A 25,185-nucleotide genomic window follows, 5' to 3' on the forward strand; every position below is an offset into this window, starting at 1 on the left:
ACAGGCCAGATCTCTGCTGCCAATCTGTAAGGACAGGGCACTAGCCTCCCAGACATGGCCTAGGAGCCCAGAAAATTCAGACAAATCTCAATGAAGGAAACTAGAGTGTTGTATTCAACCAATTTATATTACACAGAGATAAAACAGAAACTTCTGCTTGAACTTTTCCTGAAATGCACTGATCTTCTCACAGCATAGTGACTACCACTATATAGATCTCAGAAGAATTTTTAATAGAACTGGGGTCCCTGAACTTGTGCCTCCCCAACAGAAGCCAGGATACCCAAATTGCAGTTTTTTAATCCCTGAATGAATCCTTTTTTCCATACGTTGACTCCCTCACTCCCAGAGGTATAGCACAAAAAAAAAAAAAATCTTTTGCTCTTGTGATTAAATGAAAGTATCAATTAATGGAGTTCTGAAAAAGCAATCCTTGATGTTATTTCTTCTGGTCCATGAGAACAGAGAGGAGCCGTTCTCCAAGCTCTTCCCTGTATTCCTGCCTCTCCCTCAGCTGCTTTCTTGTGGTCTGAATGCTTCAATCACCTGGTTTGTTCACTGCATTCTTAAAGGTATTCTTGCCAGTGTTACTTCCTTGAGCAGCAAACCCCATGCTACTCAGATCCTCCTCCTCCTCTTCCTGGTGTGTGCCAGGTTGGGCTGGCAGTATAGCCACAAATATGGGGGCCACTCACCACCAAAGAGGAGGTCTAGCCCTCTGGACGCAGGACTGGTCTCCCTGAAATCAGAGGAAAACCAGACTGTGGCTTCCTCAGTCACACTCCTCTGTCTTCTTTCTCTGTTAGGTTTCCAAATATCGGCCTTTTGTTAGTTGACCCAAAGACCACTCTCAGGTTCAATGATTGGCTGGAAGGACTTAGAGAACTCAGAAAAGTTGTTATAGGCTGGGTGTGATGGCTCAAGCCTATAATCCCAACACTTGGGAGGCTGTAGCAGGAGGATAGCTTGAGATGAGAAGTTAGAGACTAGCCTGGGCAACATAGAAAGATCCCATCTCTACAAAAACTAAAACAACAACAACAAAATAGCCAGATGTAGGCCATGCACACCTGTAGGCCAAGCTGCTCAGGAGGCTGGGGCAGGAGGATCACATGAGTCCAGGGGTTTGAGGTTGCACAAAACTGTGATTGTGTCAGAGCACTCTATCCAGTGACACAATCAGAGTTAGACCCCAGCTAAGAGAAAGAAGAAAGGAAGGGAAGGGAGGGAGGGAGGGAGCAAGGAAGGAAGGAGAAAAAAAAGAGAGAAAGAATGAAAGAAAGGGAAAGAAAGAAAAGGAAAGAAGGAAGGAAGGAAAAAGAGAAAGAAAGAGAAATAAAAAATGAAGGAAGGAGAAAAGAAAGAAAGAAAGAAGGGAGGAAGAAAGAAAAGGAGGAAAGAAGGAAGGAAGGAGAAAGAGAAAGAAAGAGAAATAAAAAGAAATGAAGGAAGGAGAAAAGAAAGAAAGGAAGGAAGAAGGGAGGAAGAAAGAAAAGGAGGAAAGAAAGGGAAGAATAAGAAAAAAGAAAATCGGTGTATACTCATTACAGTGAGTTTTGACTTATTAGAGGGAAAGAAAACAGGTTAAAATCAGCAAAGGTACCCATGCATGCATGGCCAGCTGATGTTTAACAAGGTCGCCATGAATACGCAATAAAAAAATGATAGTCTCTGCAATAAATAGGGAAAATTGTACATCCACATCCAAAAGCATGTAATTGGAATCTTATGTTACATCCTACTCAAAAAGTAACTCAAAATGAATTGAACACTAAAAACGGTGGGGGATAAAGAAAGACACAAAGACAAACATAACAGAAAGCTGGGCCAGGTAGTCTGGGGAAGTGAGGATGTCAGTTTCTCCGGCTCCAACTTGTCTCAGAGTACTTTATTATGTTCACGAAAAGCAAAGCAGAGGGAGGATTCAGTTACTTAGAACAGCCTGTGAATATTATTCTCATACTTCAGTTAACGTACTTCAGCTAACGGCTATCTTCCAGCAAGGTCAGTGAAAGCTGGTTATCTTTTCTAGGCCTGTCTGCTCTACCCTGAGACATATACATCTTCCTATTATGGTTTCACTTCTCTGGAGTTCACCCGAAGTTCACAGCAGCTAACTCTGGCTCTCTACAACACAACCATAAAAATCCTAGAAGAAAACATAAAGGTAAAGCTCCTTGACTTTTCTAGGTTCAGGCAACGATTTCACAGATATGACACCAAAAAGACAGAAAAAAAAAAAAAAGCAAAAATACACAAGTGGGATTATATAAAACTAAAAGCTTTTGCATAGCAAAGGAAACAACCCATAAAATAAAAATACAACCCAAAGAATCAGAATACATTTTCAAATAACATATCTGATGATGAGTTAATTTCCAACATAAGGAACGCCTATAACTCAATAGCAAAAAAAAAAAAAAAAGAAAGAAAGAAAGAAAGAAAACAAAACCTGACATAAAAATGGGCAAAGGACCTGAGTACACACATTTCTCCAAAGACGTACAAATGGCCATGGCCAGCAGATATATAAAAAGATGCTCAAAATCACATCAGAGAAACATGAACCAAAACCACAATGAAATATCATCTCAGACCTGTTAGAATGTCTATAACCAATCAATCAATCAGTCAACAAAAACAAAAGAAAAAAGCATTGTCAATGATGTAATGACAAGGAAACCCTTGTACATTGGGGGTGGAGATGTGAATTAGTACAGGTATTATTGAAAATAGAATGGAGTTTCCTGAAAAAAGAATTAAGACAGAACTGCCAAATAATCCAGCAATAACACTTGTGGGTATATAGCCAAAAGAATAAAAATTATAATTTTGGGCCAGGTGCGGTGGCTCAAGCCTGTAATCCCAGCACTTTGGGAGGCCGAGACGGGTGGATCACGAGGTCAACAGATCGAGACCATCCTGGTCAACATGGTGAAACCCCGTCTCTACTAAAAATACAAAAAAAAAAAAAAAAAATAGCTGGGCATGGTGGCGCGTGCCTGTAATCCCAGCTACTCAGGAGGCTGAGGCAGGAGAATTGCCTGAACCCAGGAGGTGGAGGTTGCGGTGAGCCGAGATCGCGCCATTGCACTCCAGCCTGGGTAACAAGAGCAAAACTCCGTCTCAAAAAAAAAAAATAATTATAATTTTGAAGAGATATTTGCACTCCCATGGATTGTAGCATTATTCACAGTAGCCAAGATATGGAAACAACCCAAATGTCCATTGAGAGGGTGAAGAGTCAGAGAGATAGAGTCGATAAGATGACTGGTAAAAGAGATGGGTAAAGTCTAGAGAGGCCCATCATTTGGCAGTAACCTGGCCTGAATTTTGGCCGTAGGGGACTCCTTGAGGCTTTCAGTTAGGAACAGACCAAGTGGCTATGAAGTGAGGGGACAGTTCCTCACCAAAGACAAGAAGGTGCCTTCAAGCAGGCCTTCAGATCCAGCTGACATAGTGCCATGCCCTTTAGACCTTGTGGCTGGGACAGAACAATGTGCCCATGAATCTCAGGAACCTCACTCCAGCAGGATCTGGGATTTTATGCTACTTGCAGGCTAAACATGAGCCTGTCACAGTTTCATGGATACTGACAGAAAATGTCAGATTCATAAGACAAATGACTTATTACCCATGGCACAGCAAGAAGCATGAGCACCTTACTTCACTAAGTCCGAAGCGCCAGGGGGCCAACACAGAGGGGACCCATGTAGACGCTGAGTGTGCAGTGGGCTGACATTGCAGCTGAAGAACACTGAGCTTAGAGAATTTACCAATCTTAAAGCAAGCAGTAAGCAATCCTGCTCTTTGTTTACGGGGGAAGACATTATTTTATCCTTCAAGGTTGCTTGTTGGCTGGTCACAGTGGCTCATGCCCGTAATCCCAGCACTTTGGGAGGCTGAGGTGGGGGGATCATGAGGTCAAGAGATCAAGACCATCTTGGCCAACATGGTGAAAATACAAAAATTAGCTGGGTATGGTGGCATGCGCCTGTAGTCCCAGCTACTCGGGAGGCTGAGGCAGAAGAATTGTTTGAACCCGTGAGGCGAAAGTTGCAGTGAGCCGAGATCAATCCGCTGTACTCCAGCCTGGCAACAAAGCAAGACTCCATCTAAAAAAAAAAAAAAAAAGGAAAAAAGTTGCTTGTGAAAGCACAACCCTGAGAAACTACCCAAGCAAAAAGCACTCAGGCCTTGCAGTCAGGGCTTACCTAGAAGGAATGTGCAGGGGCACCCATGCTGTAAGTAAAATTGTGTCTCCCAGCACTGACCCACCCAGACCCCAACTACTTCCCTAGAGAGTACTGTTATCTGTGTCTTCCAAATTTGCAGTCCAGCCCCACAGAGGCTCACAGCCCCTTGTCTATCTCACTGCACACATGCAGTTCACATGGATGAAACAACCACTCTGATGGCAGCTCTGATATCTGGTGAATAAGACCTAAATCCTGCCCTCAGTGACCTTGAAGACAAGCTTAAGGACTAAGACTATGTCCAAATAAGTGTGACAAGTGACAAATGATGGCATGTGTCAGGAATACAACAGGAAAAACCCTGGGATGCCAGAGGCGGGCTTCTTCCTGGAGTATACCTACTGCAAGTTAATGTCACCACTATGTAGGGAGTGGGTAATTATTTTTTAAGTATAGATTCACCAGAAGTTTCAAAGTGACTACATATAGGTCCCAGTGTACACTTTACTCAATTTCTGCCAAGCGTTACATTCTACTTAATTATAATATAATAACAAAACCAGAAATTTGGCATTGGTATAATGTTTGTGTACAGTTCTCATATCATTTTATCACATTTGTAGATTCTTATACTGACCACTGCAATCAAGATTCAGAATTATTCCATCAACACTAAGATCTCCCTTTGCTACCCAGCTCTGCATAGTCATAGCCACCCCACTCCCTACCCCCCAACATTTCTAAACTCTAGCAAATCTGTTTTCTGTCACTATAATTTTCTTATTTACAGAATGTTATATAACTGGCATCATATATGACCTTTGGAGATTATTGATTTTTTTTTCACTTAGTATAACTCCCTGAAGTCTATCCAAGTTGCTTCATGCATCAATAGTTCATTTGGTTTTGTTTTTTGAGATGGAGTCTCACTCGCTTTGTTGCCCAGGCTGGAGTGCAGTGGTGGAATCTTCGGAGACTGCAACCTCTGCCTCCCGGGTTCAAGCGATTCTCTTGCCTCAGCCTCCCAAGTATCTGGGACTACAGGCATGTGCCACTACGTCTGGCTATTTTTTTTTTTTTTGGTAGAGACGGGGTTTCACCATATTAGGCAGACTGGTTTCAAACTCCTGACCTCAAATGATCCACCTGCCTCGGCCTCCCAAAGTGTTGGGATCACAGGCATGAGCCACCATGCCAGCCAGTTTATTTGGCTTTATTGCTGAGTAACGTTCTATGGTATGGTGGTACCATAGTTTGTTTAGCCATTCACCCATTGATGGACTTTTGGTTGTTTCCAATTTTTGGCTGTTGTAGAAAATGGTTCTATGAACATCTGTGTGTAGATTTTTATGTGAACATAAATTTTTATTTCCTTAGAATAAATGCTCAGGAGTATAATTATTGGATCATATGGTAGGTGCATGTTTAGATTTGTAAAAAATTGCCATACTCTTTCCAGAATGACGATACCATTTTACATTCCAACAAGCAATTTTTTTTTCTTTTTTAAGAAATTTTTTTGTAGAGATGGAATCTCTCTATGTTGCCTAGGCTGGTCTCCAACTCACTGGCCTTAAGTGATCCTCCCACCCTGGCCTCCTCCCAAAGTGCTGGGATTACAGGTGTGAGACCCCACACCTGGCTCCCATCAGCAATTTATAAGTGATTCAATTTCTTTGCATCCTTATCAGCATTTGATGTTATCACTTAAAAAAAATTCTAGCCATTCTGATAAGTATATACTGATATTGACTGTGGTTTTAATTTTACTTTAATACTGTTGAACATCTTCTCATGTATTTCTTTGGTGAAATAGCTTCTCATAGTTTGGGGTTATTTTCCAATTGGATTGTTTGATTTTTAATGCAGACTTTTGAGAGTTCTTCTATATCCTGGATATGAGTCTTTTGTCAGAAATATGGGGTGTAAATCATTATCTGTCTGTAGCTTATCTTTTCATCCTCTTAACAAGGTCTTTCAAATAACAGGTTTTTAATTTTGATGAGATGTATTTTTACAATGTTTTCTTTTATGGATCATGCTTTTGGTATCATGTCTAAGAACTCTTCGCTAACCCAAGATTCTGAAGATTTTCTCTTATGTTTTCTTCTAAAGTTTAATATTTTGTATGTGTTCCATTAAATCTATGATTCATTTGTAGTTAATTTTTGTGTAAGATGTTAGCAGATTTTAAATAGATTATATATTTTTTACTAATACATTTTATATTCTCATGGTAGAAAATTCAGCACATACATAAAATTACAGAAAAGAAAATAAAAATTTTCATAATCCTACCACTATAGGAAATCACAGTAATGTATAGGTATTTGTCCTTCTAATTTTTCTTTCTTGTTTTGTTCTTACACATGCATATATTGCTTTCCATTCAGTTTGAACATGGAGGAAAATTTGAAACCGAAACTTGGAAGTTAGAATTTTATTTTTTTTTCTTTTCTATCCTTTGATTAGCCACTTTTACAGCTGATGAAACTAAGGCTTAGAAAATATAAACAGCATGCCTTGAGCTAAAATGGTAATGGCAAGATTTGAACTCAGCTCTACCTGATCATTAACCTAGATGTGCTGTGCTCCACACTAGGCTACATTGTATAGAAGCGCAATCCTAGGGCATAGCAAAGCAGAGGCAAATATCATCACGCCCACAATCACTCCAGGAAGCCAGATGTATAGAACATCCTTGACATAAGTAACTCCAGACTCCATTTTACATTTGTAAAGGCATCATGCCAACAGAGATCCAACACTCATCTAATCAACAGAGACAACATCCAACTAGATAAGGACATAACTGGACACACTCTCTTTATTTATTTATTTATTTATTTATTTAAATTTTTTATTGGATTTTAGGTTTTGGGGTACATGAGCAGAGCATGTAAGACAGTTGCGTAGGAACACACATGGCAGTGTGCTTTTCTTTCCTTCTCCCCTTCACCCACATTTGGCATTTCTCCCCAGGCTATCCCTCCCCACCTCCCCCTCCCACTGGGCCTCCCCTTTTCCCCCCAATAGACCCCAGTGTTTAGTACTCCCCTTTCTGTGTCCATGTGTTCTCATTTTTCATCACCCACCTATGAGTGAGAATATGCGGTGTTTCATTTTCTGTTCTTGTGTCAGTTTGCTGAGGATGACGTTCTCCAGATTCATCCATGTCCCTACAAACGACACAAACTCATCATTTCTGATTGCTGCATAATATTCCATGGTGTATATGTGCCACATTTTTCCAATCCAGTCTCTTATCAGTGGGCATTTTGGTTGATTCCAGGTCTTTGCTATTGTAAACAGTGCTGCAATGAACATTCGTGTACATGTGTTCTTATAGTGGAACAATTTATAGTCTTTTGGATATATACCCAGTAATGGGATTACTGGGTCAAATGGAATTTCTATTTCTAAGGCCTTGAGGAATCGCCACACTGTCTTCCACAATGGTTGAACTAATTTACACTCCCACCAACAGTGTAAAAGTGTTCCTTTTTCTCCACATCCTCTCCAGCATCTGTTGTCTCCAGATTTTTTAATGATCGCCATACTAACTGGCGTGAGATGGTATCTCAATGTGGTTTTGATTTGCATCTCTCTGATGACCAGTGACGATGAGCATTTTTTCATATGATTGTTGGCCTCATATATGTCTTCTTTCGTAAAGTGTCTGTTCATATCCTTTGCCCACTTTTGAATGGGCTTGTTTGTTTTTTTCCTGTAAATCCGTTTGAGTTCTTTGTAAATTCTGGATATCAGCCCTTTGTCAGATGGGTAAGCTGCAAAAATTTTTTCCCATTCTGTTGGTTGCCGATCTACTCTAGTGACTGTTTCTTTTGCCGTGCAGAAGCTGTGGAGTTTGATTAGGTCCCATTTGTCTATTTTGGCTTTTGTTGCCAATGCTTTTGGTGTTTTGTTCATGAAGTCCTTGCCTACTCCTATGTCCTGGATAGTTTTGCCTAGATTTCCTTCTAGGGTTTTTATGGTGCCAGGTCTTATGTTTAAGTCTTTAATCCATCTGGAGTTAATTTTAGTGTAAGGTGTCAGGAAGGGGTCCAGTTTCTGCTTTCTGCACATGGCTAGCCAGTTTTCCCAACACCATTTGTTAAACATGGAATCCTTTCCCCCTTGCTTGTTTTTGTCAGGTTTATCAAAGATTGTATAGTTGTAGATATGTTGTGTTGCCTCCGGTGCCTCTGTTTTGTTCCATTGGTCTATATCTCTGTTTTGGTACCAGTACCATGCTGTTTTGATTACTGTAGGCTTGTAGTATAGTTTGAAATCCGGTAGTGTGATGCCCCCCGCTGTGTTCTTTTTGCTTAGAATTGACTTGGCTATGTGGGCTCTCTTTTGGTTCCATATGAAGTTCATGGTGGTTTTTTCCAGTTCTGTGAAGAAAGTCAATGGTAGCTTGATGGGGATAGCGTTGATTCTGTAAATTACTTTGGGCAGTATAGCCATTTTCACAATATTAATTCTTCCTAACCATGAACATGGAATGTTTCTCCATCTGTTTGTGTCCTCTCTGATTTCGTTGAGCAGTGGTTTGTAGTTTTCCTTGAAGAGGTCCCTTACGCTCCTTGTGAGTTGTATTCCAAGGTATTTTATTCTTTTTGTAGCAATTGTGAATGGCAGTTCATTCTTGATTTGGCTTTCTTTAAGTCTGTTATTGGTGTAGACGAATGCTTGTGATTTTTGCACATTGATTTTATATCCTGAGACTTTGCTGAAGTTGCTTATCAGTTTCAGGAGTTTTTGGGCTGAGGTGATGGGGTCTTCTAGGTATACTATCATGTGGTCTGCAAATAGAGACAATTTGGCTTCCACCTTTCCTATTTGAATCCCCTTTATTTCTTTTTCTTGCCTGATTGCTCTGGCTAGAACTTCCAGAACTATATTGAATAGGAGTGGTGAGAGAGGGCATCCTTGTCTAGTGCCAGATTTCAAAGGGAATGCTTCCAGTTTTTGCCCATTCAGTATGATATTGGCTGTTGGTTTGTCATAAATAGCTTTTATTACTTTGAGATATGTTCCATCGATACCGAGTTTATTGAGGGTTTTTAGCATAAAGGGCTGTTGAATTTTGTCAAATGCCTTCTCTGCGTCAATTGAGATAATCATGTGGTTTTTGTTTTTGGTTCTATTTATGTGGTGAATTATGTTTATAGACTTGCGTATGTTGAACCAGCCTTGCATCCCCGGGATGAATCCTACTTGATCATGGTGAATAAGTTTTTTGATTTGCTGTTGCATTCGGCTTGTCAATATTTTATTGAAGATTTTTGCATCTATGTTCATCATGGATATTGGCCTGAAGTTTTCTTTTCTTGTTGGGTCTCTGCCAGGTTTTGGTATCAGAATGATGTTGGTCTCGTAAAATGATTTGGGAAGTATTCCCTCTTTTTGGATTGTTTGAAATAGTTTTAGAAGGAATGGTACCAGCTCCTCTTTGTGTGTCTGGTAGAATTCGGCTGTGAACCTGTCTGGACCTGGGCTTTTTTTGTGTGGTAGGCTCTTAATTGCTGCCTCGACTTCTGACCTTGTTGTTGGTCTACTCATAGTTTCAGCTTCCTCCTGGTTTAGGCTTGGGAGGACACAGGAGTCCAGGAATTTATCCATTTCTTCCAGGTTTACTAGTTTATGTGCATAGAGTTGTTTGTAATATTCTCTGATGATGGTTTGAATTTCTGTGGAATCTGTAGTGATTTCCCCTTTATCATTTTTTATTGCATCTATTTGGTTGTTCTCTCTTTTCTTTTTAATCAATCTGGCTAGTGGTCTGTCTATTTTGTTGATCTTTTCAAAAAACCAGCTCTTGGATTTATTGATTTTTTGAAGGGTTTTCGTATCTCAATCTCCTTCAGTTCAGCTCTGATCTTAGTTATTTCTTGTCTTCTGCTGGGTTTTGAGTTTTTTTGATCTTGCTCCTCTAGCTCTTTCAATTTTGACGATAGGGTGTCAATTTTGGATCACTCCATTCTCCTCATATGGGCACTTATTGCTATATACTTTCCTCTAGAGACTGCTTTAAATGTGTCCCAGAGGTTCTGGCATGTTGTGTCTTCGTTCTCATTGGTTTCGAAAAATTTCTTTATTTCTGACTTCATTTCATTGTTTACCCAGTCAACATTCAAGAGCCAGTTGTTCAGTTTCCATGAAGCTGTGTGGTTCTGGGTTGGTTTCTGTATTCTGAGTTCTAACTTGATTGCACTATGGTCTGAGAGGCTGTTTGTTATGTTTCAGTTGTTTTGCATTTGTTGAGCAGTGCTTTACTTCCAATTATGTGGTCAATTTTTGAGTAGGTGTGATATGGTGCTGAGAAGAATGTATATTCTGTGGATTTGGGGTGGAGAGTTCTGTAAATGTCTATCAGGTTTGCTTGCTCCAGGTCTCAGTTCAAGCCCTGGATATCCTTGTTGATTTTCTGTCTGGTTGATCTGTCTAATATTGACAGTGGAGTGTTAAAGTCTCCCACTATTATTGTGTGGGAGTCTAAGTCTCTTTGTAAGTCATTAAGAACTTGCCTTATGTATCTGGGTGCTCCTGCATTGGGTCCATATATGTTTAGGATCGTTAGCTCTTCTTGTTTTATCGATCCTTTTACCATTATGTAATGGCCTTCTTTGTCTCTTTTGATCTTTGTTGCTTTAAAGTCTATTTTATCAAAGATGAGAATTGCAACTCCTGCTTTTTTTTGCTCTCCATTTGCTTGGTAAATCTTCCTCCATCCCTTTATTTTGAGCCTTTGTGTATCCTTGCATGTGAGATGGATACAGCACACTGATGGGTTTTGGATTTTTATCCAATTTGCCAGTCTGTGTCTTTTGATTGGTGCATTTAGTCCATTTACATTTAGGGTTAATATTGTTATGTGTGAATTGGATACTGCCATTTTGATGCTAAGTGGCTGTTTTGCCTGTTAGTTGTTGTAGAATCTTCATTATGTTGATGCTCTTTAACTTTTAGTGTGATTTTGGAATGGCTGGTACTGGTTGTTCCTTTCTATGTGTAGTGCCTCTTTTAGGAGCTCTTGTAAAGCAGGCCTGGTGGTGACAAAAATCTCTGAGTACTTGCTTGTTCGCAAAGGATTTTATTTTTCCTTCACTTCTGAAGCTCAGTTTGGCTGGATATGAAATTCTGGGTTGAAAGTTCTTTTCTTTATGACTGTTGAATATTGGCCCCCACTCTCTTCTGGCTTGTAGTGTTTCTGCTGAGAGATCTGCTGTGAGTCTGATGGGCTTCCCTTTGTGGGTAACTCGACCTTTCTCTCTGGCTGCCCTTAGTATTTTCTCCTTTATTTCAAGCTTGTTGAATCTGGCGATTATGTGCCTTGGGGTTGCTCTTCTTGCAGAATATCTTTGTGGTGTTCTCTGTATTTCCTGCATTTGAGTGTTGGCCTGTCTTGCTAGGTGGGGGAAGTTTTCCTGGATGATGTCCTGAAGAGTGTTTTCCAGCTTGGATTCATTCTCTTCGTCCCCTTCTGGTACACCTATCAAACGTAGATTAGGTCTTTTCACATAGTCCCACATTTCTTGGAGACTTTGTTTATTCCTTTTTGCGCTTTTTTCTCTAATCTTGGTTTCTCATTTTATTTCACTGAGTTGGTGTTTGACTTCAGATATTCTTTCTTCTACTTGGTCAATTCGGCTATTGAAACTTGTGCATGCTTCGCGAAGTTCTCGTATTGTGTTTTTCAGCTCCTTTAATTCATTCATATTCCTCTCTAAGTTATCCATTCTTGTTATCATTTCCTCATATCTTTTTTTAAGTTCCTTAGTTACTTTGCATTGATTTAATACATGTTCTTTTAGCTCACAAAGTTTCTCATTATCCACCTTCTGAAGTCTAATTCCGTCATTTCGTCACAGTTATTCTCCGTCCAGCTTTGCTCCCTTGCTGGTGAGGAGTTTTGGTCCTTTCTAGGAGGCGAGGTGTTCTGGTTTCGGGTGTTTTCCTCCTTTTTCGCTGGTTTCTTCCCATCTTTGTGGGTTTATCCACTTGTCGTCTGCGTAGTTGCTGACTTTTGATTGGGTCTCTGAGTGGACACCCAGATTGTTGATGATGAAGTATTTCTGTTACTTGGTTTTCCTTCTACCAGCCTAGCCGCTTTGCTGTACGACTGCTGAGGTCCACTCCAGGCCCTGCTTGTCTGGGGTGCATCTCTAGCAGCTGTGGCACAGTGAGGGATGCTACCCGTTTCTTTTTCTGCTCTCTTTGTCCCAGGATGATGCCTGCCAAATGTCAGTCTTTTGGATATAGAGGGGTCAGGGAGCTGCTTGAGGAGACAGTCTGTACTTTTTTGGAGCTCAATTGCTGAGCTGTGAGCTCTGTTGTTCATTCAGGGCTGTTAGGCTGCTATGTTTGATTCTGCTGCAACAGAGCTCATTAAAAAAAAAAACCTTTTTTTTCTCAAATGCTCTGTGTTTGGGGGTTCAGGCTTTATTTTTCGATGTCCGATGAGGTGTCCTGCCCAGCTAGAAGGCAGACTAGCCACTGTTTGGCTGCCGAGGCTCCGCCCTGCTGTTGTGTGATTTGCCCTGTTCCTGCAGGCTCTGCTGTGGTCTCCGCCACGCCCTGCGGCGGAGTCTCTTCGTTGTAGCATGTTGCCTCAGCAAAGGCAGGCTGCGTCAGCAGTGGGCGTGTATCTCAGTAGGGACGGGTTGCCTCGGCAACGGCTGGCTGTGTCAGCAGTGGGCTTGTATCTCAGTAGGGACGGGTTGCCTCGGCAACGGCTGGCTGCGTCAGCAGTGGGCGTGTATCTCAGTTGGGGTGGGTTGCCTCGGTAGTGGTGGACGCCCCTCCCCCACAGAGCGTCTCGGACCGTCTGCTCGGGATAGTTTGAAATCGTGGTTTTGTTCATCCCACTGGGTGTCCTAAATGATCTGTCCCTGCAATCCCCTGGGTGGCCTACTGTCCAAGTCTCGTTCAGTCTCAAGTCCAGCCCTCTCAAGTCTCAGGTTGCCGGTTCAACAGGGCACCCGGACAAGCGCACCCTGTGGGGATTCCTGGGGAGGGCCGGCCGCCACCGCCCCCGCTGCCGGCTTCGCCAGGCAGACCTACTGCCTGGCGTCCCGTGTCTTTTTTATACTTGGGAGTTTCCCCGTTCTGTAGGCAACAAAGATCAGTCTGGAAATGCAGCTCCGACTCACCGTTTGCGGATTCAACGAGAGCTCCAATCCTGGGTTGTTCTCACAGCGCCATCTTGAGTCCCCCACACTCTCTTTTTAAAAAAATTGAGACAAGGTCTTGCTCTCTTGCCCAGGCTGAAGTACAATGACATAATCATAGATCATGGCAGCCTTGACCTCCCAGACTCAAGCAATCTTCCCACCTCAGCCTCCCAAGTAACTGGGACCACAGGTGCGTACCACCGCACCCTGCTAGTTTGCTGCATTTTGGGTAGAGACCGGGTCCCACTATTTTGTCCGGGCTAGTCACAAACCCCTGGGATCAAGAGATCCTCTCAATTTGGCCCCCCGCAGTGTTGGAATTACAGGTGTGTGGCACTGCAGCCAGCCTAGACATAATCTTTACTATCAATCTTCACCAGAACACTATCAAAAGAGGACTTCACCAGCTCGAGACAACCATCTTAATAGACACATACTGATTGTCATTCATGGTCAGTACCTGGCATCTGTCTAAATCAAGTACTTGTCCTTGCAAGACATTGAGGACCATCTCTATCAAGCCAGGATATTCTCCTCGTCCATATGGTTCTCCTTGGACATTCATGGTCAGTACCTGGCATCTGTCTAAGTCAAGTACTCATCCTTGCAAGACGTTGAGGACCATCTCTATGAAGCCAGGATATTCTCCTCGTCCATATGGTTCTCCTTGGACATTCATGGTCAGTACCTGGCATCTGTCTAAGTCAAGTACTCGTCCTTGCAAGACGTTGAGGACCATCTCTATCAAGCCAGGATATTCTCCTCGTCCATATGGTTCTCCTTGGCCTGGTTTGTTAATTCTTTTTCCTACACTCTGTCCTCTTGATGTAAATGCTAATTTGTTTGTTGTGGAAATCTTAATCCATAATGTTTATATATTGAATTAATTATACTACCATGTGTGGTTTGCAATACTGACTTGTGGGTTGGCTTGACCTTGGGTGCCCATGGGTCTGACTACCAACTGAATGGGTTGTACTAAACAGAATTTCTCCTTGGGAACTTCATGCAGCTCACGGCTTTTGTTATTACACAGGCATCAATAAAAGTCTGATCTTGTGGAAAGACACAAATGTATATGGACCTGGTTATGGTCTTACCTCGTGCCATGCACAACAGTTGGCATAGTCAGCAGCTGTCCTCCGCAAATTTCCAAAACTAAAAGCAACTGGCACTTATGATCACAAAACTGTAGTAACACAACTAATAAAATGTCTAAAGCCAGAGCCTTCACCACAACTTAAATTACAAGACATCTGGCAAAACAAACACCTTCTCAAAAAAAGACATAATCTCACTTTGCCTTGAAAGCCTGGATCCCTGGGGAAAACCTTGAGTGATAGCACAGAGCCCTCCACTTCGTGAAAATTCAAAGGCTAATGGGGTCTTGGTTGATGCCAAGCTAGGGACTGGTGGAGACAGAAGGGCTCATACCAAGCAGTGTCTCAACTTATTATTATTACTATTATTATTATTATTATCAGAGATGAGTTCTTGCCATCTTGTCCAGGCTGGTCTCAAACTACTGGGCTCTAGAGATCCTCCCGTCTCAGCCTCCCAAAATGCTGGGATTACAGACGTTAGCTATGTCTGCCCTAGGGTCTCAACTTACAAGACAGTGTTTGGCAAAACAAAAGTTTAATTTGGCAGAAAGAAAGGAAAGTTATTATTGCATAACCTCCAGTTACATAGTTATTTAAAGTGGGAAACAAATATTTTTATTAATAATGTTGTAAATAATATTGCATAATGCAGACTCAAAGAAAATCAAACTCTCAGGCCGGGCGCGGTGGCTCAAGCCTGTAATCCCAGCACTTTGGGAGGCCAAGGCGGGTGGATCACGAGGTCAAGAGATCGAGACCATCCTGGTCAACATGGTGAAACCCTGTCTCTACTAAAAATACAAAAAATTAGCTGGGCATGGTGGCGCGTGCCTGTAATCCCAGCTGCTCCGGAGGCTGAGGCAGGAGAATTGCCTGAATCCAGGAGGCGGAGGTTGCAGTGAGCCGAGATCGCGCCATTGCACTCCAGCCTGGGTAACAAGAGCGAAACTCCGTCTCAAAAAAAAAAAAAAGAAAACCAAACTCTCTTCCTGCCATCTTGGATCCTGTGATAACTGCTGGAAACAGGACTTCTAAAAGAAAATATGTCTGGAAAGCTGTTGTCCACAGCCACTTTTCCTGGCTATAAGCAGGGTCTCCAAAACCAAAGGGAGCACACAGCTCTTCTTAAAATCAAAGGTGTTTATGCCCAAGATGACACAGAATTCTATTTGGGCAAGAGATGTGCCTATATGTGCAAAACAAAGAACAACATAGTGACTCCCGGTGACAAACCAAAGAGTAGTCGGAAAAGTCACTCAAGCCCGCAGAAGCAGTGGCATGATTGGTGCCAAATTCTGAAGCAATCTTCCTGCTGAGGCCATTGGACCCAGAATCTGAGTGATACTGTACCCCTCAAGGATTTAAACTAATGAAAAGTCAATAAATAATAGTGGATTTGTGCTTTTATGAAAAAAGAAAAATTAAAGTAGCTTGACAGAGAGCTTGCTACCCAAATTTAAGTCTTAATATTGAGGATCCTTGGTACCTAACAGAGTTGGAAATCAGAAGAAAACTTTCTGTATGATCCTCTAGGGATGCATGATCAGACTTGGAGGACCCTAAAAATGTTAAACCTTTAATTATCAAGACCCCAAAAGAAGAAGTCCTGCACTTTTAATGCAAAATATCTCACAGATGCACTGGGATTACCAGAAAGGCAAAAAGCTAGCCCATAGTATTTCAAGGAAAAGTAAATCCTTTTTAGAAGTAACTTTTAAAGAGGAACACCTGGGGATGAAAGAACCCCCATCCAGAGGACCCAGGAAATCATAACGACCCCTGGGGAGGGGGCATAGAGGCAAGACCTACCATAACTAAACAAGAGTTACAGATGACAACGATGAAAACGGCAGACCTCAGGATATCCATGAGAACAGAGGATACACCAGAGCAAAATTTAAAAAGCTAAGAGCAGATTTTTGCCAAAGACAGACCACAGATGCAGACTGACTCTTCCATCTGTGGAATAACAAAGCAACACCATGGCACAATCAGGCACAGAAATGCATGAGATCACTACACTAACAGAAGACCCATCACTAAATTATAAACTATAAAGTAACAATGAATCACCCAAGAGTGTCCTACCCCCTGGAACTGGATCACATTAGTCTGGAAATCTCTCCACCCATATTTAGACCCAATAAAATTTGGGGACAGACTCAAATGGAATAATTTACCACAGGCAGAAATAATACAAAGAAATTTGCCATTTTAGGAATGCTGTCTGATAGATACAACTGATAAGCCGCTCCATTGGAAATCTCAGTTACAGATGAAATGAAGGGAGCACTGCTCCTGGGATTGCCACCTAACCTTAAGGTCTCCTACGTGAATTCTCTGTCAGCATATAGAACTATGCAAGATTTACCTAGAAATATTCCAACTTTTTGCCGAATTTTCAGTAACCTATAAGATAACATTTATGGCAAACTTAAAAACACCAATAGAAAAACTCAAGAAGGCACGTATAACCTTTATATTAAACATACAAGTCTGAAAATTCATCCAAAATGAACCTACATTGTATTGAGGTCCTTGGGCCTTAAAAAATTAATAAAGACTAAAACAGACCCAGGGCAACTTGGTAAAATAAATCAAGGCAAATTGGCAACCAAGACAAAATGAGCAGTAACCTAAACAAAATAATTTGCAGTCAAGGTCACAAAGAAGTGGCAATAGGGCCATCCACCAAACACATAATTTCAAAAACAGCAACAATAACCACAGAGAAATTTTACCAAAAAAAAAAAAAAATCAATTCTACCAGGCGTGGTGGCTCACACCTATAAACCTAGCACTTTGGGAGGCCAAGGTGAGTGGATCACCTGAGGTCAGGAGTTCGAGACCAGCCTGAAAAACATGGTGAAACCCTGTCTCTACTAAAAATACAAAATTAGCAAGGCGTGGTGACACATGCCTGTAATCTCAGCTACTCGGGAGGCTGAGGCAAGAGAATCGCTTGAACAAGGCAGGTGGAGGTTGCAGTGAGCTGACATCACATCATGGCACTCCAGCCTGGGCAACAAGAGTGAAACTCCATCTCAAATAATACCAATAATCTTTAAAAACGAGAAACTCCCAGGTGCCAGCTATAACACTCAAACTTGGGGATAACAGACTATATGAACATTTAGCTATAAAATTACAAATATACACATTCACACCATTTTTTAAAGACTCTAGATCACAAATAAGCCTTCTAAAATATAATGCACTACCTTCTGACATAAACATTCATACAGAAGGACTCAGAGGTAAATAATCTTGAAGTTTTCTTGCCTCTGCTTCTGTACTGCTCTATGACTCTAAAGCTATACCTTGCACATTTTACTCCTTGTCCAAATTATAAGACATTACAGGAATGAATTGCATTCAAAATCTTTTTAACTTATAGTGGTCTATTAAGAAACTAAAGGAACTAAAATTTTCTAACCTAGTACAAATTAAAATGAAGTCCATAACACTGCCTACACCACAGCAGGCTACATGCACCAAACAGGGCTCATTAAACAATGGACATAAAAAATTAGAGCCAAGATTCTAGAACTCCTCAGGGAAGATGTTATTACAATTGTCATTTCAAATAATTTTAATAGTTCAGTATGGCCTGTCTTAAAAACAAACAGGAGCTATAGATTAATTATTGACTATAGATATTTAAATAAAGTATCAACTAAAATGCCAAGAGCATTACCAGACGTAGAAGAGCTCATAAATGAGATTATTAATCATAATGGCAAATACTATACAGTCATAGATACGTCGGACATGTTCTTTGCCACACCAATAAAGAAAGAAAGCCAGGAATATACCAGCTTTACATGGGAAGGCAAACAATACCAATTCAAGAGATTACCACAGGGATATCTAAATAGTTCAGTAATAGTTCACTCTATTTTATAATCATGCATGGACCAATCAGAATATACACGTATAACAAGAAAACTTGGGACTGTGATGTGCATCCCCGAAACTGGAAATAAACCAAGAGACCAAAGAATAACTTGGACAAGTCTAGCTTGAGGAGCAAACAAATTCATTAGGACTTACATACAGGGATTCCTGGTAGGATAGCTCTAGAGATCCACACCACCTCTCATTTCTAAGCTGCTTTTAAGCTAATTTTATGGCTCTTTGCCTACTATGTTGTAGAAATGAGACTGTTTTTCTTGGAAGATTCTCAGACACTCCCCGGGATGTTTGGATTCTCATGGACACCTGCCCCTAGGCTTTGGCTCACTCCTAAGTCTTCAGGGTTTAGGCAGCAGACACACACCCTTAAGTAACCTGGTGGGGGACACATCAGACTACAGATCACTAATAATATTATACATAGATAACATCAAAATGGTAAATAATGACCAGGAACAAATTAAACAGGAAAAATCCCAATTAATAACACATTTAAGATTTTTGGGATACACTATTAATATAGATAAAATCACAAGCCCAGACACCAACTGCAAATTTTTAGGAGTACAATGGTCATCAGAAGGGAGAAAAATCTCAACCACAGGAATAGATAAAATAAAAGCCCTTAAGCTGCCAAAAACAAACAGGAAGCACAAAGACTAACAGGTTTATCTGGATACCGGAAACGGCGTACACTTAAACATCATCTTGGAACCAGTATATAATATATCTAGAAAATCCCAAGACTACACATAGGGACAAGAACTTGAAACACTCAAAAACTACATTAGCATATTTCAAATATTGCATTACCTAACTTCAGATTCACAACTTGGGTTGAAAGTTCTGATGAGTAATGAATATAGAACATGATCATTATGGACATAGAAATTAGATTCTAAATCTTTCCTGCTGGTGGGATTTCAAATAACAAAATGCCCATACTCTAACAACGAATACAGCCCATTCATAAATACATATGGCTTACATATGAAGCCCTAAAAACACTAAGCATCTGACTGGCAACAACATTACAATAACATGCCATATGCCTTTTCTTCACTGGATAAAACTGAGTCCTGAAAAAATGACACGTATCCAAACTGATGGAAAGCTGCTCACATGGAACAGATACATCCAGGGTGCATCTGCTTTGAGGCTTTGAGGGTCAACCGGTGTCTTCTCATGGAGCAGATTCACAAGACTAAAATAGGCTTTCCAGAATTTATTCTGAAGACAGGAAAAACCTGCGACAATATAGGAAAATGGGGCCTGGTCTGGCCTAACACCGGGCTTACAGAAGGATCAGCCTCCATGATCCCAAAGGCCAGACCCACTGAACAGAAGCAGCACTCAGACTCCAAGACCATATAATCCTGAAGGAGTCAAATAAGTGTATTTATGCAGAACTGATCGCAGTTGTTAGAGCAGTCAGACACTCAGTATCAGAAAATCAAAGGAATATATGTGTGTGTGTATTTACAAATTCATGAGCAGTCACATCAACATAGCCCCATAATCACACATACAGAAACAAAATAATTTTAAAATTAATGAAAATGACATATGGTCCAAATCTTACTGAGAGGAACTATATAAATTATCAAACAGAATTAAGATATTTATGATACATATCAGCATACCAAAAAGATGACTTAGGCCAGGCACAGTGGCTTATATAATCCCAATACTTTAGGAGGCCAAAGTGAGAAGACCGCTTGAGTACAGGAGTTGGAGACCAGCCTGGGCAACACAGCAAGACCTCCATCTCTACAAAGGTAAGAAAAAAAATTAGCCATACATGGTGGCACACAGTTGTAGTCCTAGCTGCTTGGAGGACTGAGGCAGGAGAATCATTTGAGCTTAGGGAGTTGAGGCTGCAGTGAGCCGGGATCACGTCACTGCGCTCCAGCCTGGGTGACAGAGAAAGATCCTGTCTCAAAAAATAAAAAACAAAAAGATCATTCAAAGGCCAAAAATTTAATAGATAGTTAGATGTATTAACAAGGAACCTAACAAGTGACATACAAAACATATCCAAATGAAAGCTACAAAGAAATCCAGACAACTCATGAAGATATTCATTACCACCTCTACAATGCAGAAGAAAAATCAGACAATGAATGGGAGATACTCCAAGTGCTCCCAATAATGATAATAAAACAGAAAGATTACTTTAAAATCAAACAGACACTGGAAGCAGATTACACTCCACAAACACTCATATAATTACATAAGCACACACTCACCGTTCAAGTGGCTGTTGAGACAGAAATCAAAAGGTGACAAGACGTCCAATTTAAAAGGCTATGTAGCTAATTGTGAGCAATGTAAAACCTGGATAAATACAGATACACTAAACCCATAGATACATATGAACCTAATACCTTTAACTCTTATCTACAGAGAGATTTTATAGGACATTAAATCACCTCAATCAACAAAAATATGCAGTAACAACAGTGGATACATATACAGAGATTGGCATAGCACTAGTGGAGAGCCACACATTTGTCAAATATACCATCTTAGCCATAGAAAATTTGGCAGTGTACTATGGAGCTTCTAAAATAATTGAAAGTAACCAAGAAACTCATTTTACATCAAATACTACAGAAGCATTAGCAGACAAATGGGTTATACAATGCAATTTCCACGTACTTTATAATCCCAGTACAGAATAGAGAGATTTAATGAACTACTGAAAAGAGAACTTAAAAATTTAGACAAAATGAGCAAATTACAACAAGCTCTTAACCTGGCATGTTTTAATTTAAATAAAAGAAAAAGACTTTATAAGAGCAACCCCCACTCTGACCTTAAACTGACTTTAACAGTCACAAAGGATATGGCAAACAATGATACAAATGGTATAACTCATAAGGTGAGCACTACACTACACGGTGACATTATCTCCGAACAGGACATTGTGGCCAATGGATGCAGAAAAACTTACCGGACTAGAGAAAACAGAGAAAAGTTACAATTACCCCAAATCTACAACCTTTCTCCAAATTCTCACTAGACCTAGATTTGTTATCACACTTTCTGCAATATTGGTGCTACACTTTCATTTAGTCATTCCATTAATATTCTCCATAAAATTAATGGGAATTGTATTTCAATCCGATTTTCCTTGCCACTAACCCCAGTTCGTTTGTTTGTTTGTTTTTTCAGACGGAGTCTTGCTTTGTTGCCAGGCTGGAGTGCAGTGGCGTGATATCGGCTCACTGAAATCTCCACCTCCCAGGTTCAAGCAATTCTCCTGCCTCAGCCTCCCAGGTAGCTGGGACTACAGGTGCATGCCACCATACCCAGGTAATTTTTGTATTTGTAGTAAAGACGGGGTTTCACCATGTTGGCCAGGCTAGTCTCCAGCTCCTGACCTCAGGTGATCTGCCTGACTTGGCCTCCCAAAATGCTGGGATTACAGGTGTGAGTCACTGCGCCTGGTCTCTATTTTTAACGTCAACATCACTTCTAGCCATTACTAGAATAATTAAATACTTTACTCACTTGAGACAACATGGCTACAAATTTGTGTAGTTTCTCAGCTGGTCTTATCACCTTTCTCATTGGCCCTATATTAGCCATCATATTAACACACCCTTTCTCAAGATAATGACTGTATCCAAGCATTATGTAATTTCCAAAGCAAACTATTTCCAAGTTAACTTCTGTTCCCTCATCCAATCATTCTCCCCAGTAATCATTTATTTTCCTTTAACAGAATTCTTCTTCTCCCCCTCCCATAAGCTGTTTTACCAGGATCCAAGCCCCCATTATTTCTGTTAAGATGGTATATAAGCTTCTGTATGGCATTGGGAGGCTGGGTCTTTATTCTGAAGTCTCCTGTGTATACATATTAAGTAAATTCGTGTGCGTGCCTGTAGTCCCAGCCGCTTGGGAGGCTGAGGTTGGAGGATCACTTGAGCCTCAGAGGTTGAGGCTGCAGTGAGCCACGGCAAACTTGGCTACAGTATATCCAAACTACGTTTAGGCAAAGACTATAGAAAATGTAGGCAGATATGTCATCATAACTGAAGATTTCACTCTGTGATGAAATGTAGCACTAAAACAGGCTCATTTTGGACACGACAATGAAAGCTGTACCAATTCCTGATCACAGTAGCTACAACCACCTACAAAATTCCTACTAGATTTATTGTTTGCTGGAGGTCAAAATCTTCTAGAAACTCATGGTGGTCCTGGACACCACTGGATACAAGTATTGTTTTAATGAATTACAACCAAACAAAGTGGGGACAATTAATATTCACATGTACTCACAAACTAGAGACCTATAATCTGCTATTATCTAACTCACCCTAGTATTTCTAGTATTTGAACCATTTGCAACCACATACAAAACAACAGAGATTATTAGCACTTCCTTTTTTGTTGAGACGGAATCTCACTCTGTCACCCAGGCTGGAGTGTACTGTCTCAATCTCTGCTCACTGCAGCCTCTGCCTCCTCAGTTCAAGTGATTCTCTTGCCTCAGCCTCCCAAGTAGCTGGGATTACAGGTGTGCACCACCACACCAGGCTAATTTTTGTATTTTTAGTAGACACGGGGTTTCACCAGGATGGTTTCGATCTCCTGACCTCATGATCTGACCACCTCAGCCTCCCAAAGTGCTGGGATTACAGATACAAGCCACTGTGCCCAGCCTTATTAGCACATTCTTTACATAAAAAGAAATAAGAAATATGACTATATTAGACAAATTTACTAGAAAAAGCAAATATTTACAAAATCAAGTTGTTTTTCCAATGTGCCCAATGAAAATTCAGAATGATCCAAACTTTCATTTCGAAGATGTAGAGACAGCATACAATTTAAATCAATTGACTGGTGGGAAACACTAGGAACTAAAATAAATATGTATAAAGTCACAAAAAACAGACCCGGGTATGTCAAATTAGTTTTTCTCCATGAACCAACCATCTAGTGGGTCATGGAATAGGGTTACATGGTCAGCTCAACTCCCTATTTACCAAAATATAACAAGACTAGACTGCATTTACCTATATTTATAGCTAAAGACATCTCTTTTATAAAATCCAGGGTTAAATGATGGGACCCTGGACCTTGTGTAATTGACAGAAGGTGCTGGAATGCTTAACGACACATCACTGGAAAACACAGTGGACCAAAGGAATAACAAACCCTCCAGCTAAATTTTTAGAACCCATTCTAATTAACCTATTAAGATCAATTTACAAATCAACATCTAGAAGAGTCAAAATATTTTTGATAAAAGAACAGTTTAAAGTCACATATATTCATGCACATACAGTTCTAGAGCCAAGAATATGACAAAAAGCTCATTTTACCAAACTTACCACCGCAAGATAAATATTATTTAAGAAAACTGCTATAAATATTTGCAGCAATTGGAATAATTTCAAACTAGTCATTTCAGTACAAGAAGCAGAAATTCAGGAAGTTAAAATAGGCCTATTTGATTTCAAACACTGTGGAAAGCACAGATGTGCGTGGACCTGGTTCTATCTGTTCGTGTAGAGTGTGTGATAACACAGCCTTGGCCTAGATATCTGAGAAAGGTACCCAGAGAGAAACAAAACTTTGGAAAACAATAACAAATTAGGTGTATAGGCTCATAATATTATAAAATGTTAAGAAGATACAACTTAAATGTGATTTAGGAGGTTTTCATTATTAAAATATTTTTCACAGGCTTCCCAATTATTTAAAAAAATGGGCTATAAAAATTTTAGAATACAAACTAAAAGCAGCTATAAAAGACATTTTAAGGACAATTAGGTAGAATTCTAATGTAGACTAGCAGATGATAGATATTAATGTCAATTTTCTTAGGTGTGGCATGGATAATGTTATGTCTGCAACTTTCAAGTGGGGAGGACAGTTTTACAGATTTCAACTTTTAAATGGAATAGGGAATGTATACCTATCTCTATCATCTACCTACCTACCTACCTACCTACCTACCTACCTTGCAAGAGACAGAGAGAGAGAGAATGTGACAAAATATTAACCAGTGTTCATTGCAGGTAAAGAGAAACGGGGGTTGGTTGTGGCATTATTTCAATTATCTCGACTTGTTTAAAAAATGAAACGATAGATGCTGGGGTGAGAAAGAAATCAGAGAAGTATCTGATTTCTTTCCATAGCGGCAACTACCCAAGCGTTGTGAAGGAGCTAAGACCCGCCCTGACCCGCCCCTCTAGGCAACAGGTGCCATTCTAATGACCTTCAGACACCTAGGGAGACTTTGAAGTCTGTGATATAATTTTAAGACCAGGCATTTCTGGCATCCCCAAGCCCATCTTTTTGGATCGTTTTGTGCTGCTGGCATTCTTTCACCGTTCTTAAGATATCGTGAGTAAACATATTGATTACATAGCTGGCGCTGATAAACCTTAGTACTGAGTTCATCTCAGGTAACTACTCTGCAAAATGAGGATATCGGATGCATTTTAACCTTTGTTTAAAAGTCAAGTCACAGCTAACTCTAGGAACACTGCCGATGAGTTACCCTGGCTCCACCAGAAAATTCTGTTTCTTTAAAAAAAAGAAAAAAAAAAAAGCAACTTCCCTGACCGGGAATCGAACCCGGGCCGCGGCGGTGAGAGCGCCGAATCCTAACCACTAGACCACCAGGGAAGACACAGTGACTGCTGTGGCAACATACCATACTAAATAAACATCCTGTGACGTATAGCCTATACAGACATGTGATTGGATGCCTTTTTCTGGCGACATTTGGGAAGATGCTGACAGCCCTTCTGTCTCCTTGGTAAATAG

General features: G+C 40.6%; 1 protein-coding gene, 1 non-coding gene and 1 pseudogene across 2 annotated transcripts in view; 1 reads left to right on the plus strand and 2 right to left on the minus strand.

The window, feature by feature from the left end:
* Window positions 1-25,185, minus strand: part of PGBD2 (piggyBac transposable element derived 2) — a 75,490-nt gene that overhangs the window by 49,983 nt on the left and 322 nt on the right. The gene's annotated exons all lie outside the window — the stretch shown is intronic.
* LOC144580414 (large ribosomal subunit protein eL33 pseudogene) lies at window positions 15,412-15,967 on the plus strand (annotated as a pseudogene).
* Window positions 24,973-25,044, minus strand: TRNAE-CUC (transfer RNA glutamic acid (anticodon CUC)). The gene has a single exon. It is a non-coding gene; the product is annotated as a tRNA-Glu (tRNA).

This window comes from Callithrix jacchus, chromosome 19, assembly GCF_049354715.1.
Source record: "Callithrix jacchus isolate 240 chromosome 19, calJac240_pri, whole genome shotgun sequence".
Lineage (NCBI taxonomy): Eukaryota > Metazoa > Chordata > Mammalia > Primates > Cebidae > Callithrix > Callithrix jacchus.